The 16056-nt window shown below is 41.6% G+C and overlaps 1 long non-coding RNA gene across 2 annotated transcripts; it reads right to left on the reverse strand.

Annotated features, from left to right (window-relative positions):
• Nucleotides 1-6429: 6429 nt before the first annotated feature.
• On the reverse strand, nucleotides 6430-15911 carry LOC148189784 (uncharacterized). 2 transcript variants are annotated; one of them, XR_015776462.1, is made up of 4 exons: nucleotides 14238-15911; nucleotides 13959-14165; nucleotides 8530-8578; nucleotides 6430-8272 (listed from the first exon to the last, which is right to left on the reverse strand). It is a non-coding gene; the product is annotated as an uncharacterized LOC148189784 (long non-coding RNA). The 2 variants fall into 2 exon arrangements; XR_015776461.1 differs by having other exon boundaries at nucleotides 13959-14577.
• Between the last annotated feature and the right edge of the window lie 145 nt (nucleotides 15912-16056).

The raw sequence follows: 16056 nt of genomic DNA on the forward strand, positions 1-16056 counted from the left end.
TTCCCCAACAATGACAGCTTTTAAACAGACCTGGCAGTATTAATTGGTCGGTAAAATGCATCATATACATACAGGTTTACATCTGGTGCTATGCAGTGCGTTGCTACCGTTAAAAACTTTGTCTGAATCTTATCTCTGCCAAGATCTCCTGATGAGTTATGGTACATCAAAGATATGACCTTATGTACAGGTAATCAAACATCTCAGTGCCACGACACAAACCTTTCTTCGACTGTCTGTGACTCCTAGCTCTATAGCCTTTGGCAGGAGGTCATGCGTGACAGTTTTATTGATACGGACCTTTGTAATAATTACACAGCGTCTTGCATGCACTATTGATCAAGCCTATTGATAAAATCATATTTTACTGTAAAGGTCTGTTGATTTGATGCATTACAGCATAAATCTCCCCTCACAAGCAGTTGATTTGGAACTCCTACTGCTGGGTGATGGATGCTCCCGCAGATAAACACACACACATACACACACACGACTATTTATATCTATTGTTTGAATGGGGTAGTAACAGACACAGGTTAAAGACAGACAGAGATGTAATGATATATATCTACAGATACATATCTTTAGTCCATCCATATAAATATACGATCACAGAGAGAAGACAAGTGGGATCTGCTATCCAGCCCAGCTCATATGGTGTAATATATATAAGCGAGGGTGTTTATGGAGTCACTGCTCCATCTTATCATGATTTGTATTGTCAGCAGGGGCTGAATCTGCATGGTGGTAATAGATTCTGATGTGGTTCAAATGCCCCGTGGTGAATGGGAAATAGAGATGAATGTGACAGATCATACAGAACTTGTCCTGTATATAAACGGCCTTTAGAACTGTTGTTCTCACAAGGAAGGGAGGGGAAGGCGAGATGGTGGAATGGCAAGCGTGTAGGGAAATGTCATCGCTGGTATTAAAATGGTAAAAATTTGATCCTCAAAGCTGACCTCTACAGTCGATGCAATGAAATTGATATGATTTCCAGAGGAGGAATATTCTATACTTTGGCTACTGCAGTTTTTCTGGTGTTAAAGAGGCTTTTGTCATATTGAAGTTGCATGCAAGCTGAAATGCAGAGGAATGGAGAGCAAGACAGAAAGTGTCAGGTAATATACACTGGTACCTATGGTGTCACGCATTATCACTCTTTGATCTTACCATGGAAAAACATAGTATGTGTAATAAAGGAAAAGAGCAAATTTATTACTATTGGAGGAAAGGAAAATTGGTCTTTATGGTTCAGGTTAAAAAGCAGCTTACTAGACCGTGTTTCCGCTTTGGCTGGTAGTTCAAAAGCATGTTTTCTTTTTGGACTTTTCTCTGGCTGGATTCTGAACCACTTGGGGGTAGTTTGGAAAGGCTGTGGTGCACCAGTGACAGGCTGGTTTTCACATTTAAGGAGCCAAAGGGACACAGGGAACATGTCCATGTTCAAGAGGCCTACAAAAATCTAAAAGCCGGGATATAGAGTTAATCGCTGGCCCAGTCAAGACCCCCCCTGAGTGGCTTCTCCTGCAAAATGCTGAACAGCCCAATTGGCTGCAGCACAGGAATGCTGCCCTGCAGAGGACAGAGGAGGGGAGATTGATTTTAATCAGCAGTGATGTGTTTTATAAGCATAAAACCTGCTCCAACCTGAACGCTTTTAAATGTCCTGGAATTCTGATGAAAGTAACAGTGTGGAGGGTTTTTTTTCCTTATCCAAACCAAATGCATGGAAGACCATTAAAGGAGAATAAAATAGCACAACAATCTTAACAAGGCCTAGAAATAAATACAAGTGGAGGAACATAATATTGGGAGAAAAAAAACATTTTGTCACATAACAGAACCCCCCCCACCTTTTTCTACTCAATGTTTTTTTGTGATCAATTGAGAACCATACTTCTATAGTGTATGATTGATACAGTATGGAATCTATCCATAGCGCACTGCTGACTTTGAACATACTCACTACTTTTTTACCACAGCTGTTTGAAATGCTAATATCGAGCTTGTGAAATAGCAACAATATCGCCAGTGTGTTCCCCAGAGCTGGAAGGAGAAGGCAGAGCAAGACAAAGGCAGTTTTTAATCTGAGCAGGAAGCATACAGTGGCGATTCACTGTGACATGGTGATTGATATGAGTGAGTAGTGTATTTACCGAGTCTGACGGGATAGGAGAAAGAGAGTGTTTTCTTCCCATCCGTACGCTTATCTCCATCCATAAATCACTGCCAATGGGATGCATAAATGTGGATGGGCAAACGTTGTATTGTTCCGACTCGGGCAATTCCACTTTGACCTTTACATTTGGCATTGGTCACTGGTGCTAAATGCATGCCACGACCTTCCTTGACCTTGGGCTATTCATATTTAATCGCCACAAAGCCTGATGGTTCGTCATACATACAGAATATGAGCACACATACACCATGTAAACACATCAGTGTAATTGAGTCAAACTGCATTTCAGACATATTTTTTTATATTTTCTCTCTAATATCACTATTATATCTCTAAATATCACATAAATGATGAGAAGATATCGTTTTTTCCCCCCTTCTCATCAGTCTGTGTCTTTATAGCTCTGATTCCATTACCCCTTTCCCAGCGGCATGCTATGATGTCCTATGTCCATCCTAACCTTTGACTCCAGCCAGTGCTTTAAAGGTTCTGCACTTTGCCCTCTACCATTTGACCTGTCTGAAGTATACCTTTATAATTGCCTCTGTCGCTATCAAATGCACATATGAGAGGGTGCAGGGGCAGGGGGCTGAAGTCTGTCCAGTAACCTTTTGGCCTCATGTTCATCTATTTTGCTCGAAGCAAGCACGCAGGCCTCCTCCCCCTACCCAAAATCCCATACTGTATTAGTCTGCATGTCGGAGTTATTGATGGTGCTCTGGAAATATTTTATTGGTCAGTCACGACCTTTGACTGGGGCAATGCAAACACTAACCCCCCTAAAGCTTCCTATCGACATGGAGATATATATATATATATATATATGATCAGGTGGCTAATAGACGTATAGATTTAGAGTGGCTGAAGACCAAGTCATTTGGATGTTAACACCATGAGGTCAGCATAGCTTTATCCACTTATGCATGTGTAAGACCACTAGGCAAAACACATATTGAGTTTGTTATTATGTGACCTATCCAGTGATGCACAGAAAAAACATTTTGAAAATATGAACAATGACCAGAAAATATGTACAAAGGAATAATGTTTTAATGTTTAGATATTCAAATAAGGTTGTAGGGGTATACTGTGAAACTGTATACCATGGTGTGAAAATTGAAAATCTGTTTTTTATATATTCATTTCATTTCAAGTGATTAAAAAATGTAAATAATAATAATAATAATAATATACAGAATACAGTGAAGTCATGATATTTTTTTATCCAACCTTATAAAATCTCACACTTTTACCTGTTTTCAAATCACAGAAAAATACTGAAATACACTTCAAAATGGAAAATCCCTCTCTCGTGCCCTCTTCCTGTCTTCTCCCTTTATTCCACATACTGTAAGTCTCTTCATCAAAGGAAGTGTATCTTGCACTGAAGCACCCACAATTAAGATAAGCCCAACTACAGCTGGACAATTACCTGCCAACTAACCTTTTCTGGGGGCACTTAAGAATGTAAGGACCCCTGAGGATAGATGTGCCTTGAGTAGTACAAGCACTTACACAGGCCAGAGACTGAGGGCGAGAGAGAGAGAGAGGGACAGGGAGGGAGGATGTAAGGTATGAGAATGCAGAGGTAGCGAAAGGGTGATGATGAGGAGGGGAAAAAGTGATAGAAATAGAGAAAAAGACAGTATCATGGTGAGATTACCTAATCCTCTGTCTGAGAGCAGTATTTGAAGGACCTGGTGGTGTCAGACATGAGGGGGCTTTGTGGAGGTTTACCCAGGAGAGGCCAGCTTAGCAGGGGGATCTAGTGGAATACCAGGTGACCAGTGCTCTGTCCCCAAGCGCACACCTCAGCCCGTGGCTTTGTAAACACTGTTAAATTGATTGCAGGGAGCTGATGAGATTTCCCTGCAGCCTGGGTCATTATCACATTGTGTACCAGCTCTAACTGACTCGTACCAAGCCCTCTATGGATTGCCACTCTGGTGTATGTCATAATTTTTAATGTAAGTGACAGTGTTTTCTGTCAAAAGTTCATATATCTGTCAGGTTGTGCATGAATAAGGTTGGTGCAGGAATTTCAAGTGTGCCATGAATTTAATGACATAAATTGAAAAACACTGACTTCTTAATATCCAAATGCTCGATGCAGCATTTTTAGCACAGGTCACGGTGTTACAGTCTACCCTGCTGCGCAACGGGGTGAGTTTCAGCAGTGCATGATATCTGATCCCAAAAACCCTTCAGGGCAGCCACAGCAAATCAACAATGGATTAATGGATCTGGTTCTGCTCATAAATCTCTGTGGGATTGGAAAGCGTTTGAGGACAGTCAGACTGTAGTGGTGTGCTTAATGTTACAGGCAGTTTGGGTTTCCCATCGTTCAAAGCAGTGACAGGGTAGTAAAGATGTGGCAGCATCTTATGTCAGCGTTAAATCAGTGAATGTCAGGAATGCTGGATTGTCAGTCTGCAGTGCTGAGAGCTGTACCAACACTGATTCATTGGCACAGATTTGTTTATAAATAACTCCAGTGCTTCTCCATAGCTCTCTCCGTACAGTAGAATAACTTGATGCACCACAGCAGAGACAGAAAAAAAGATGTGTTGTGCAGACATGCCCTAATTCAACGATGTCAGTACAACCCTTCAACCTTAGAATAGTGTGGTAAGGCCTTGCCATAGATCACAGTGGTTAACAGTTAGCTGTTCCTGCAGGTGTATAGGGAATGGCAGTAACTGCTTCCATTACTGGAGAGAATGGCCCAACTCCCACAGCCCCCTCCAGACAGCGCTGTCATTACCCATCCATTGTGAGGCCTGAGAGGGAGCTGTAAGTACGGCAGACTTATGGCTTTGTTAGAGTGACTGGATGGTCTCCTCTGTCTCAGCACAGGATAAGGAGGGACGGTGGTATGGAAGGATAGCCAGATAGAGTGATAGAGATGGAGGATGAGGATGAATCGAACACCCCCTGATACCCCACCGCCACCACTCCCCCAATGTGCTCGAGTAGAGTGCAGGCTGGAGGGTGGGGAGGGTTATTTGGTGCTATTTTTACAAGAAACGGGTTGATTTGTCTTAGGCCATTACCGTCTATTACAGCTGCGAGTCTTGGGGAAAAGGTGGGAAGCGGCAGACGCTGGCATTCTGCCTAAAGAGAAATCAATGAAACAAATTAATCCTTCGCAGGCTGCGGTGACACAGTAATCCATCATTCAGGGGGCGCTTTTACACACTGAATCAGGGAGCGAGGCAGGGAGGTGGAGGGATTGGGGTACGGGGGTTGAGGAGGGGGGTGCTTGGTTGGTGGGTGAGTGTTGGTTGAGGAGGGGTGGGAGGGAGCGAGGCTGAGGCTCTGGGGGACAGGGGCAGACATCCACGCTCCGGTAACACTAGGGCAACGGTGGGTGGTGGCAGGGAATCAAGTGGTTCTGAGCCTTTCCTTTACATCCTTGAGCTGCCTGTGGACATACAGCGCAGGAGGAGGAGGAGAGGGACGTAAACACAATCAGCTGAACTGCACCATGGACATGGCCGTGATTACACACATACGCCTACACATATTTTCCCTGTTGCCTGTCGCTTGCTGCCTGCTTTAACCCCACCAAGCTGATGGCTGATGGTGATGAGAGTGATGGGGGCCTTTATTATTTATTTACACTGGACATACAGGCAGCCAACTAGCCATTAATGTGTGGACCCAACTTGGATAAGATGATTGAAGGCAGAAAAGGGGACCATGAGGTGGAGAGAGGAATCAGAAAGAGCCCTGCATTAACGTACATTTATACTGAAACCAGTCTTTTCTTACCATTCCGGCTGCACAACTTCCCTATTGTTTCAGCTCAGTCGCAGATCTATTTGCATTGTCTTAGTGATGACATTTTATTTTGCACTGTACAGCATCATGGCAACAGCCCGTCTCAGAGTCCCCACCCACAGATGTACAAGGAACTCACTGCCCTCTTGCCTCGGAAGACAAAACAACCCACCATTTTACTATTCAAAGGAGAGAGCCTTATACATGCGCCCAGATTAGCCACGGTGATGCGCCAGTGCACGGCCAATTAGAGCTCAGATCTATCCATGTGATTGAGTCATGTGATCAGCTGCCCTGTGAGGAAACAGTCCTGTCCAGGCCAAGATCCATGTGAAGCAGCTGTACCCTCCGATGAATCACATAACAGCCAACATCAAATGATATCACAATTCAACCGGGAGTGAAGAGAGAGAGAGAGAGAGAGAGAGAGAGAGAGAGAAAAGAAATCCACATACGCACACATATCGAGATTGATGTGTTTTTATTAAGATCTTAACTGTGTTGCATTGCCTTTTAGTAATATTACATCATTATGAAAGCAAGTTCAAGAGCATGATCCACTCAGTGTTACTGTATCAGCCAGCTTTGTTGGTCTCCAGGCTCCTTTGTGGCACTGTGGCTGCTCTGCTGACGTTCATCGATGGTGACTGTGTGTGTTTTTACAGCAGTGACTTGTAGCTAGAGCTTTGATGGAGGGTGGTGATGCTTAGGAAGCCGGGGTCATTCCGAGAAAAAAAAGTTAATACAGAAACACAACAGGCAGAACCATTATTTGCCGTGTCATTGTAATAGAGGGTGCCACTTACCTTAACCAGCTTCCCAAAGAGGAATACCAATAGCCCCCCTGTTTTCCCCCTCTAAAGACACAGGTGGTAGCATTCTGTGGAACGGCATGTTAGAAAATCAGAGAAAATAGTGGGTGGAGGAAAAAGGGAGGGGGGTGAGCGAATGTGCTGGGAGGAGAGGGAAGGGAGGGGAGCGGCTGAGATTGGGCAGGGTGGTGCAGCAGAGAGGAAGGGTAAAGGGAGCAAGAGTGGTCAGAGAGCGGAGAGAAAGCGAACAGGGAGGGAGGGTGGGAAGGGGAAGAAGTGAAAGGATGGAAAAATGTGGGGATATTGCAGCAGAGCGGATGGTGTGAGGGAGGCAGAGTGAGAAATGTTGCCGGAAATGCTAGAGCCAGCAGCGTGTGTAAAAAACCACACTGCAACATTTCTCATCCTTGACATCACTGACAAGCTTTCTAAACACACACAGTGTGCCTTCAAAGTGCACTGTTGTAATATCCAAATCTTTTAACACAGCTTCTCCTCTAAGATCATACTTTTTTTGTTTTGTTTTCTCTCCTACTGTAAACAAGGCAGATGTCGGGGATATTAAATTGAACCGATGTTGTAATTCTTAATTTGAAGGGTGTGTGCTTTATAGGATTCCCACAGCAGATTCAATAAAACATGCTTGTGTGTGTAATGAGAACTTTCCCTGGATCTCTCGAAGTCGTGGAGGAGACACACTGAGAGGAGTGAAGGGGTGAGGAATGACGGATATGAGGAGAGGGGAGGAGGAGGACAGAAGATTGTTGTGGAATGTTTGCAGTTCTGGCCAGAACTCGACCATCTCATTTGTCAGGGCTTGACCTCGACTGTGGGGTCAAAGGTCAAAGGGAACATCTGAGGGGAAACTGACTCGGCTATCACACACAGTCAAGTAAACACACAAACGTGTGAGAGTGTCTCTCCCTCTCACACATAATTCAAGCTCATGCGCAGTACATCTGTATATATATCATCATTAATATCCATCCTGGTCTTATTTGTTTTATTAATACTGAGTGTTATGTTGACCTGCAGCTATGAAAAGATCAGCTGCCAGTTTCCCAAAAAACATACTATGGTCTTTTTCCAAAACAAATCATAGAGAAGGAATTTGAGGATGCTTGGATTCATTTCTGAGCAGAAAAAGCTTGGGATAGTACTTCATAAACACACACTCCAGTAATGCACTTAGTGAAAAAAAACAAAATCTTACCCACGCAATAAATTTCAGAGGAGTCTATTCTGAGAGTGACTATTAATTTACAGCTAATGTTGTATTTACCACATATATGATTAAATACAATAAGGCCTGTCAGTGCAGGGCTGTCATGTCATTTGAGCCCCAACGCTCTTACTAAGCAGTGGTATCACCGTCACTGTCCTATAATCAAACAGCACTCTCCATAAATTACGTCTCATCCCAGTGTCAGTCCTTGCACCACACCGACACGTCCCACTGTGTTTCCGAATGCCTGGCCGCCATGTTGCTCTCTGCCTGCGAGGAGACACAACACAAACTCAGTTACAAAAGGGCAAGGTTAGCTCCACCGAATCACTCAAACTCTGCTTCAACTTTCAGTTAAAGTGAGGGTATAGTGGGGGTGGCCTGCTTCAGGGACCAACAGGACACCTGTGAGTCACATGACATTAAGACAGTGGCTGACAACAGACACACCTTGCGCACCAAAAACAGTAGATTGAATTACGGTTGAATTTAATTAATATATGTGCAAATAAACAGTATACACTTACTGCGGTTCTGAATCTATGGCTTCTCTCCGGTAGCTCTCCTCCGCACCCTCTGTTCGGAAACAAATTGTTCATTTTTTTGCTTTAAACTCAGCCCATCTCCCTTCATTTTCCTGCTCTAAAAAAGAGACAGGTAGCACAGCGGCTGATATCCCTGGCTTTTGAGATGAATCTTAAATCTTACACCTTTGTCATTCTTTGGCCGGAGACATCAAACAGGTGCTATGAATAATTTATCTTAAGAGTTTCACATTGATAAGGTCACAATCTGCCAGGTCTGGACACTAAACACAGGCCACCTTCACACCTTCGCTTCACTGTCTTTTTACACACATGTGCCCACACATGCAAACACCAGACACACACCTTTCAGATGAAAATACACAAAATGTCAAGAGGGTTTCGGCCATGTGTGTGGGTGTGTGCGAGAAAAAGAGGGGTATCGTTTAGTTAAATATTTTTTAAGAAGAAATGTGTGATATATTAAAACACACAGTTGTTGTTTTGGCTAATCTGTGCATTTAGCATAATAAACAATATTTAAAAGTTATTTAGGTGGGGTGAAATTCAAGTAAAATTTTGATAGCAGCTTCATGTCCCTATATTCATTTATGGCACATAGCATTTCCACGGTTGCCAAATATAAATAAATAAATAAATAAATATGTGTTTCACTCAAACTTCCTCTGAGAGTTTGTGGGGAAATAATTTTCTGTTTTCTGTGTTCTGATGTAAACTAGACTGCATCAGTGTGCTCAGTCATTCTCAGCTCCAGCATGCTGATGGTTCAGCTACACTACATTTCTAATTAAGCCCCTGCTGTGTGTTGGTTTTTTTTGGGGGGGGGTTATGTAGTGCTGATGTGATGCCACTCATTTAGTTACAAACCAAAAGTTAAACAACCAAACAAGTTAAACCAAAAGGGGGGCAAACTCTGACCCAGTGTCAGCAATCATTGCAAGGCATTATAAGCAGCAGTGTAAACAACAATCTTCCTCCAAAACAGAAACAGAGTTAATTTGTTGTCCTCGCTCCGCTTTGCTCAGTTTTATATTGTGTTTGATGCGAATTTACTCAACATAAATATTTATGCCAGCATGAAAAGGAGGGTAAACCCTTTTTAAACGAATCAACAGTAACAGGACACTTTATGTACGGCGAGCTATGTCATTTTTTTGTCTCCCTCTTTAAACGCACACAGGGAGTCACTCCTCTACTTCGGTGACCCCCCTCCTCTTCCTCCTCTCTCCTCCTCTGCCTCCCTCTCCTTGTTCGCTTCCCCTAATAATCGCAGTACTTCTTAAAAATTGTTTTGCACTCTTCTGTGTCGGAGGGTAATCTCGCTCTTTTGTCGCTGAGCTATATTTCTACTGTGTGTTGTCGGATAATGTGAGGATGGGATGAAAGGTAATCTGCGTGCAGAATTCCTAAAGCTCCCTTATCCTTGTTGAATTTCTCAAGAATTCCACCTTTGCCCTCCGGTTTCCCTGAAATAAATTACTTTAAGGGTGAGATGCCTTCACGCACCCCCGTTTGGGTCCCGGTTTTTGTATTGCCTCCTTTAAACGCAGTCAGTATGTCTTATTTTAATTCACTTGATTCCTTTAGGCTGCGCCGCTCCCTGGATATTCCACGTGCACTTTGGGAATAAGAATAAATGATTTCTCCAAACTTGCATAAAAAAACGCGGCATTAAAATAGTGTTGCGTTGATCATTTATGATTACAGTGCTGCATTAAGTTGACACAGTCGTATAAACAGGTCGTGTTTAAACCCAACCACCGGCCACTGATAAGACATTTTCCCCTGTCAGTTAATTTTCTGTCCTGCTTAGTTTACTCTGTGTGTTTCGGCTTAGCTGCTGATTGATATACGCTGGGCTTCCCTTCACAGTGGATCCCTCAGAAGTACACACGCTGCTGAAAATCTGTTTCCCTTCATCTAGCTTCTGGTACTTAAAGTTTGGGTTTTTTGGTGTACTACAAAATTACAGTGTTTGCACTGTGGAACCACGAGGGTTTGGGTGCTAATGGATTTATAATCTCCGTCTCTGGGACCATCCAAAGTAATTAGCACATGGGCTCTAAAGAAATGATGGTTAGTGAGCAATAAAGCCATTGCCCATAGCTTAAACTGACAGTCCCTCTAACTTAACACCAACCTCAAGCCTAATTGGGAAAGTCATTGCAGTTATTGTCCTCAATTATAGTCTGGAATGCAAAAACCCTGGAAAAGAGAGACTTTCATTCATCACGTCTAAAACTGAAGGATGTTAAATCTCCAGAGACGCCAGACCATATTAAAAATAATGAGGAAATAAACAATAATATCTGTATACAAACCATGATGATTCACACTGTAGGGTAATGCAGTTTTTACAGACGAACAAAAGTCCCTTTGGGGCAAAAATAACTTTAAAAAAAACATACTGTTATGATGTAATAACAGAAATTAAACAGGGTAATTATGATACGATTTAAGTTACATCTATTCGGGATACGCAGTGTTTGCATCTGCCTGATTTGTAAACTTACCCTGTTTTTTGGGACACACTTTTCCAATAATAATTAAAAGCTATGCAATTTTGTGAACTCTTGTTGCCTGTTAAATACGTCGCTCTTAAATGGCTGTAGCCTATAGGCTCAACGATATTTCCACTATTTCTCACGAATGGCCTTTCCATTAAGAGCGATTAGATTATGTCTATTGAAACTTGCTGATCCATAGAAAAAAAAGCCAGCGGATAAAAGGCGATTTCAAGTGACCTTCTCGTCCCTTTCACACCAATCTGAGCCCCTAGAATAATTTGGGGATCAGATTTGGACAAAAAGGAGCACCCCCTCCCTCCCACACACACACACACACCCTCACCCCCCTCCTCCCTTTTCAACACACAACCACTCAAAGCAACAAAACCTCCCAATTCAAACAGAAGAATGAGTTTAATTTTTTTTTTTTTTAATTCGGACTTGCAAAAAATATTACTCTGATAGTGTTTGTTCAGTGTTTAGTGCACGGTGAAAATGTGCCTTCTTTTTTTTTCTCCATGTACCATTTAATCCCTATAAGCTGCAGAAGTGTTTACAAAAGTTACACTAACTTAACTGTGTCAGCTACTCACATGTCAAAATCACTGTTATTTCAAACAGGTTGAATGCCTCAATGTAATTTTCTTTTTGAAGAGCCCATTTAAAAAAAAGAAGAAGAAGAAGACGAAAGGAAATTCTCCCTAGCATAAATTAATATGCCAATGTAGGGTTAGCATCCATGTATAAAGCAAATAAACCAGAAGCCCATTTGCAAAAACAAATTATATTCAAAACATACCGTTAAATGATGAACAGTGGACTGCACCTATTGTGTTAATGTATTGTCCATGTGACATATATGCTGTAAAACAGTGCTCATCTTGTTTTTGCTTTAATGCCACATACAAAACTCATTGTATTAATGTTAGTGAGTTCATACACTCTGAAAATGTATAAAACAATAGAAATTATTCTAGAAATTACCATCCTCACTGAATATCAAGTAAGGCGTGTAGTGCCACTCTCAGCGGCGCCCACGTATTTACTCATTTAATCTTAAATCACTTCATTATTAATGAAAATAACTTCAGTATCAAACTTTTCCTTATTTCACAGAAACACAGTCCAACAAGTGTAAACTTATTTTGAAGGTTTGGAGCTGCATCTTATTACCTCACGTTGCTCAATTTAACAATTAATCAGTGTCTATTATTCAAATGAACAGGCAGGACTCAACATGGAGATGTGTAACGATGCTCCAGGTGCCCGTCACTTTTTTCGTTTTGGTTTTACTTAATCGTTTTTAATGTTGTGTGCAGAAGTCGCAAGGATCAGCATCAGCTGGATGTGGCCCTCTAACCCTGCGTCCAGAAACAACACTGGTGTGCACACAGGAGGTGGTTTGAGCAGAGGGCCCATGGAAAAGCGAATGAAACTCTAAGCCCATGTAGTGTCTTTATGTCTATATGCTGTAGTTGCAGCTCTGATGTGTATACACACAGTCGATTTCAAACAGACCTAGACTATTTCTTAAAATCTGCATCCGTTTGCATTTTTAGATGCTCTCAAACGCGTTGTCATAGACCTGTGTTGTTTTATTGGGGGGCCTTGCACTTATGACCTCAGTGTTTTCCCAACTGATGGTCCTGCTTGTTGGTTTTTAGCTGCATTGAAGATGCATTTCGTGATCTATACAACATCCCACTATATCTGCGTAAAAGAGGTTATCACCTATCGATCATCACAGATCTTGCTAAACTGTTATGTGCTCTCTGCCGCTATTAATATGGTCTTCTGACAAAGTTATCATACGGGGGGATTTAAAAAGTGATAGATAAAATGTGGTTTGCACTGTATTCAATTTAGATTAAAATAGAAAAAAGTCAGATTGAATTTTAATTTTCCAGAATCACTTACTGTGTGTTGCACAGCAAGGCATTAGATTAAGAAGGCTGCTAATGCGCAAAATCATATATTACCTTAAAGACACGTTTAATAATAATGTGATTATGTCATTCTTTACACGTTTTTTAATAATTTAACAGATTATAAAGACGTGCATATTTTGCAGCCCCAAAAAAGAGAGAAGGTAGTGAGAGTTGGAAATTAAAAATAAATGTAGCTTGGCTCACGTGAAATGATTAATTAGCATAAACTTTATGCACCCATGAGAGGATTAAGTTAAATGTTGTTATGTAAGGTTATTTTTTAAAACCTGATTGACGTTCAGTTTGTCCTGGAATAAGTAAACCTGCCCTACATAACATTATTTATTTTGTATCACTTTTTATTACAGTCTCTTAATATCAATAATGCTGCTTTGGTAAATCTCATTGTTTGTCATCTTACATTTCCTCCAGTCTTTTCTCACACATAGTATGTTCTTACTGGTGCATGAGATATTTTGCGCCAATCTATAATATTTGCATCTGACTATGCTGTGGCTAAACTGGCACTTGGAAAACAGCGTAAAAGATGGGCAGCGGCTGCTCTTCTTGATCAGCCTTTTAATCCGGTGACACTATCGCTGAGACAAACAGCCTGCTATCGATCTTTTCATTATGTGTTCAAACAACAAATAGCCTTGCAGGTGAGGTGCACGAGATGTGCAAAAAAAAACAACCTCCAATGTCCAGCGGTACACAACAAGCAGCGTGTAATAACTACTATCCGATGTACAAATCAGTGAGGACAGTCGGAAAACGGGTAAACGAGTCTCATGATCGGCGATAAAGTGGAGGAAAGATGCGACTGTCCACTAGTTAAAAAGTTGTGACTCTGACACCGCGGGTCGGCTACATGATTTGAAGTTAACGGTCATGTGGCGTGACAGAGAATTTAGCCTTCCTTGCAGAGCCATGCGTGTGTAACGTAGGAGAAGTGAGAAATAAATATTGTACTTGCCTTCTCGGTGGCTGGTTTTATCCAGGTAGAAAGCTGCTCCTCTACTGGTAACCGCCGTCGCGGGTGCTTCTTCTTTTAATGTCCTGCTGTCCACTTTCTCCCTTTTCTCTCGCCGTTTCCCAGCTTTCTATTAGAGCCCCTACCCTGCTCCCATTCGCTGTCCCTCTCACTCTCCTCTCCTCTTCTCCCGCGGAGCCCCTTTCCAATCTGTGGAGTTAAATCTTAATGATACACTTACAGAAAAAAATTCTTTGTCCGATTTAATCTTATTGGTTTCACCTTTTCAAAGAGCTGGAGATATGGCCGGGGAGTTTCAGTGGAGTGTCCGAGACAGGGACGGGAGAGAGAGCTCTCTTGTTGAATACTTAAAAAACAACCCATCCCTCCTATGCGTTTCCAAAGGAGGCACTTGCATATTTACGCTCCGTTATATCTCCTATTATCTTTGTGTGGTTAAAGATCTCTATGCAACAACTTTGTTTATTTGTGTTAGATAATAATTTAATGAATTATAAATGCTTCTTCTTTTCCAACATGGTGTATTACCATGATTTTGGAGATAATTTACGCACATCATTTTGACTGCATGTTCCATCTAAATCACATGCAATCAAAATGCTAGTAAACTTTAAGGAGTATTGTTATATGTTTTTATATATATATATAATCTATATTTATTAATGTCTTTATGAAAGTTTTTTTCGCCGTTATACAACCTCAACATTAAAAGACTGTAGTTTTGAGAAAGTCAGAAAAGATGAGAGGATACGGTACGCAAAATTTGGTCTTATTTTATTTTTTAAATAAACTTTAAAGTTTTAAAAATTCATGTTTGATGACTGGTGCATGCATTAATATGAAGTTGTAATTGTACAATGTACGCTAGATGGCAGCGCGATCCAGACATTTTTGAGTTGGAGAGGTAGTCAGCCTGCAGAAACCCTGATACAAAAAAGACGGAATCCCCATGCAAATTCCCAGCAACTTCACATGATTTTGAATTACTGTCACTATTAAGACATAATGTGACACCAGCTCAGTGATTGTGGAGACTATAAGGACCTCGGTAATTATTGAATATTGCTTATTGCTCCGTCCAATTTTAGAGATTTTCGGCCGCTGGCACGGCATCCCGTTTGTACAACACACTGTCTTTTATGCATCATTCTTCCCATTGACATTTTCCTCCTTTTATAATCTCGTTTTAACTAAATTGTAAGTTTTAATCAGCGAGACTGTGCCGATTACAGACGAGGATGTACCGCAATGCGCATGCCAAAGACAAAACAACGTGTGAAAATATAAATCCGCTTCAAACCAATATTGACATCCGTTGATTTTATGTTAAAGATACGAGTCCAAGACAAACCATTTTGAAACTTTGGGGAATTTCTGAGCCAGAGTCCCCCTTTCGCCGCTGCGCACAGTTTTTGGTTTATTTGTCGTGCGTAAAAGCTTTGTCCCCCCTTGCCTTTACCCCGCTTTTTCTGCTATTCTATTCAGGGTTTCTTCCTCTTTTTGGTGACAATAGACGGCCCATACTAATCAGGTTTCAAAGTAAATAGCAGCGCGGGGCGAGCTCAATGTAAATTGTGCCTGTCAGAGCCCCCCAGCCCCTCCAGCCGTAGATTGCAACACTGCAAAAAATATCCATGCCCAGACATCAGTCAGTTCAGTATTGAGTCTGGAAATCTTGGATTTACCAAAACAGCGGAGTGAATCTTCCACCGGGGCGAGATGCTTCCACTTGTTTCCAATGCCAATCGAGCCGTCACTGTAAATTTTATTGCATCGATTGTTAATTTCCAAAGGAATCTCCCTGTTTACTCTGCTTTGTTCCACGATATTGACTCCTAAATATTTTACAAGAGACGCTGACTGCGATTGTTAACAAGCGGAATTCTATAAACTACACTTGTATGTTTTTCCTACAACGTTTTCAGAAAAATATATATATAACATTTCAAGATTTGAACACGAGACTCGATGGCTTATCGTGATGGACATTTTTTGCAGTGAATGAACGGAGGGGGACTCTAACCAATGGAGAGAAAGAGAGGGCTTGGCTATAACCTTAGCCTCCCATTTTCTCTCTCTC

The sequence above is a fragment of the Plectropomus leopardus genome, chromosome 4 (genome assembly GCF_026936395.1).
Source record: "Plectropomus leopardus strain MGB_pleo_1.0 chromosome 4, ASM2693639v1, whole genome shotgun sequence".
Taxonomy (NCBI): Eukaryota; Metazoa; Chordata; class Actinopteri; order Perciformes; family Serranidae; genus Plectropomus; species Plectropomus leopardus.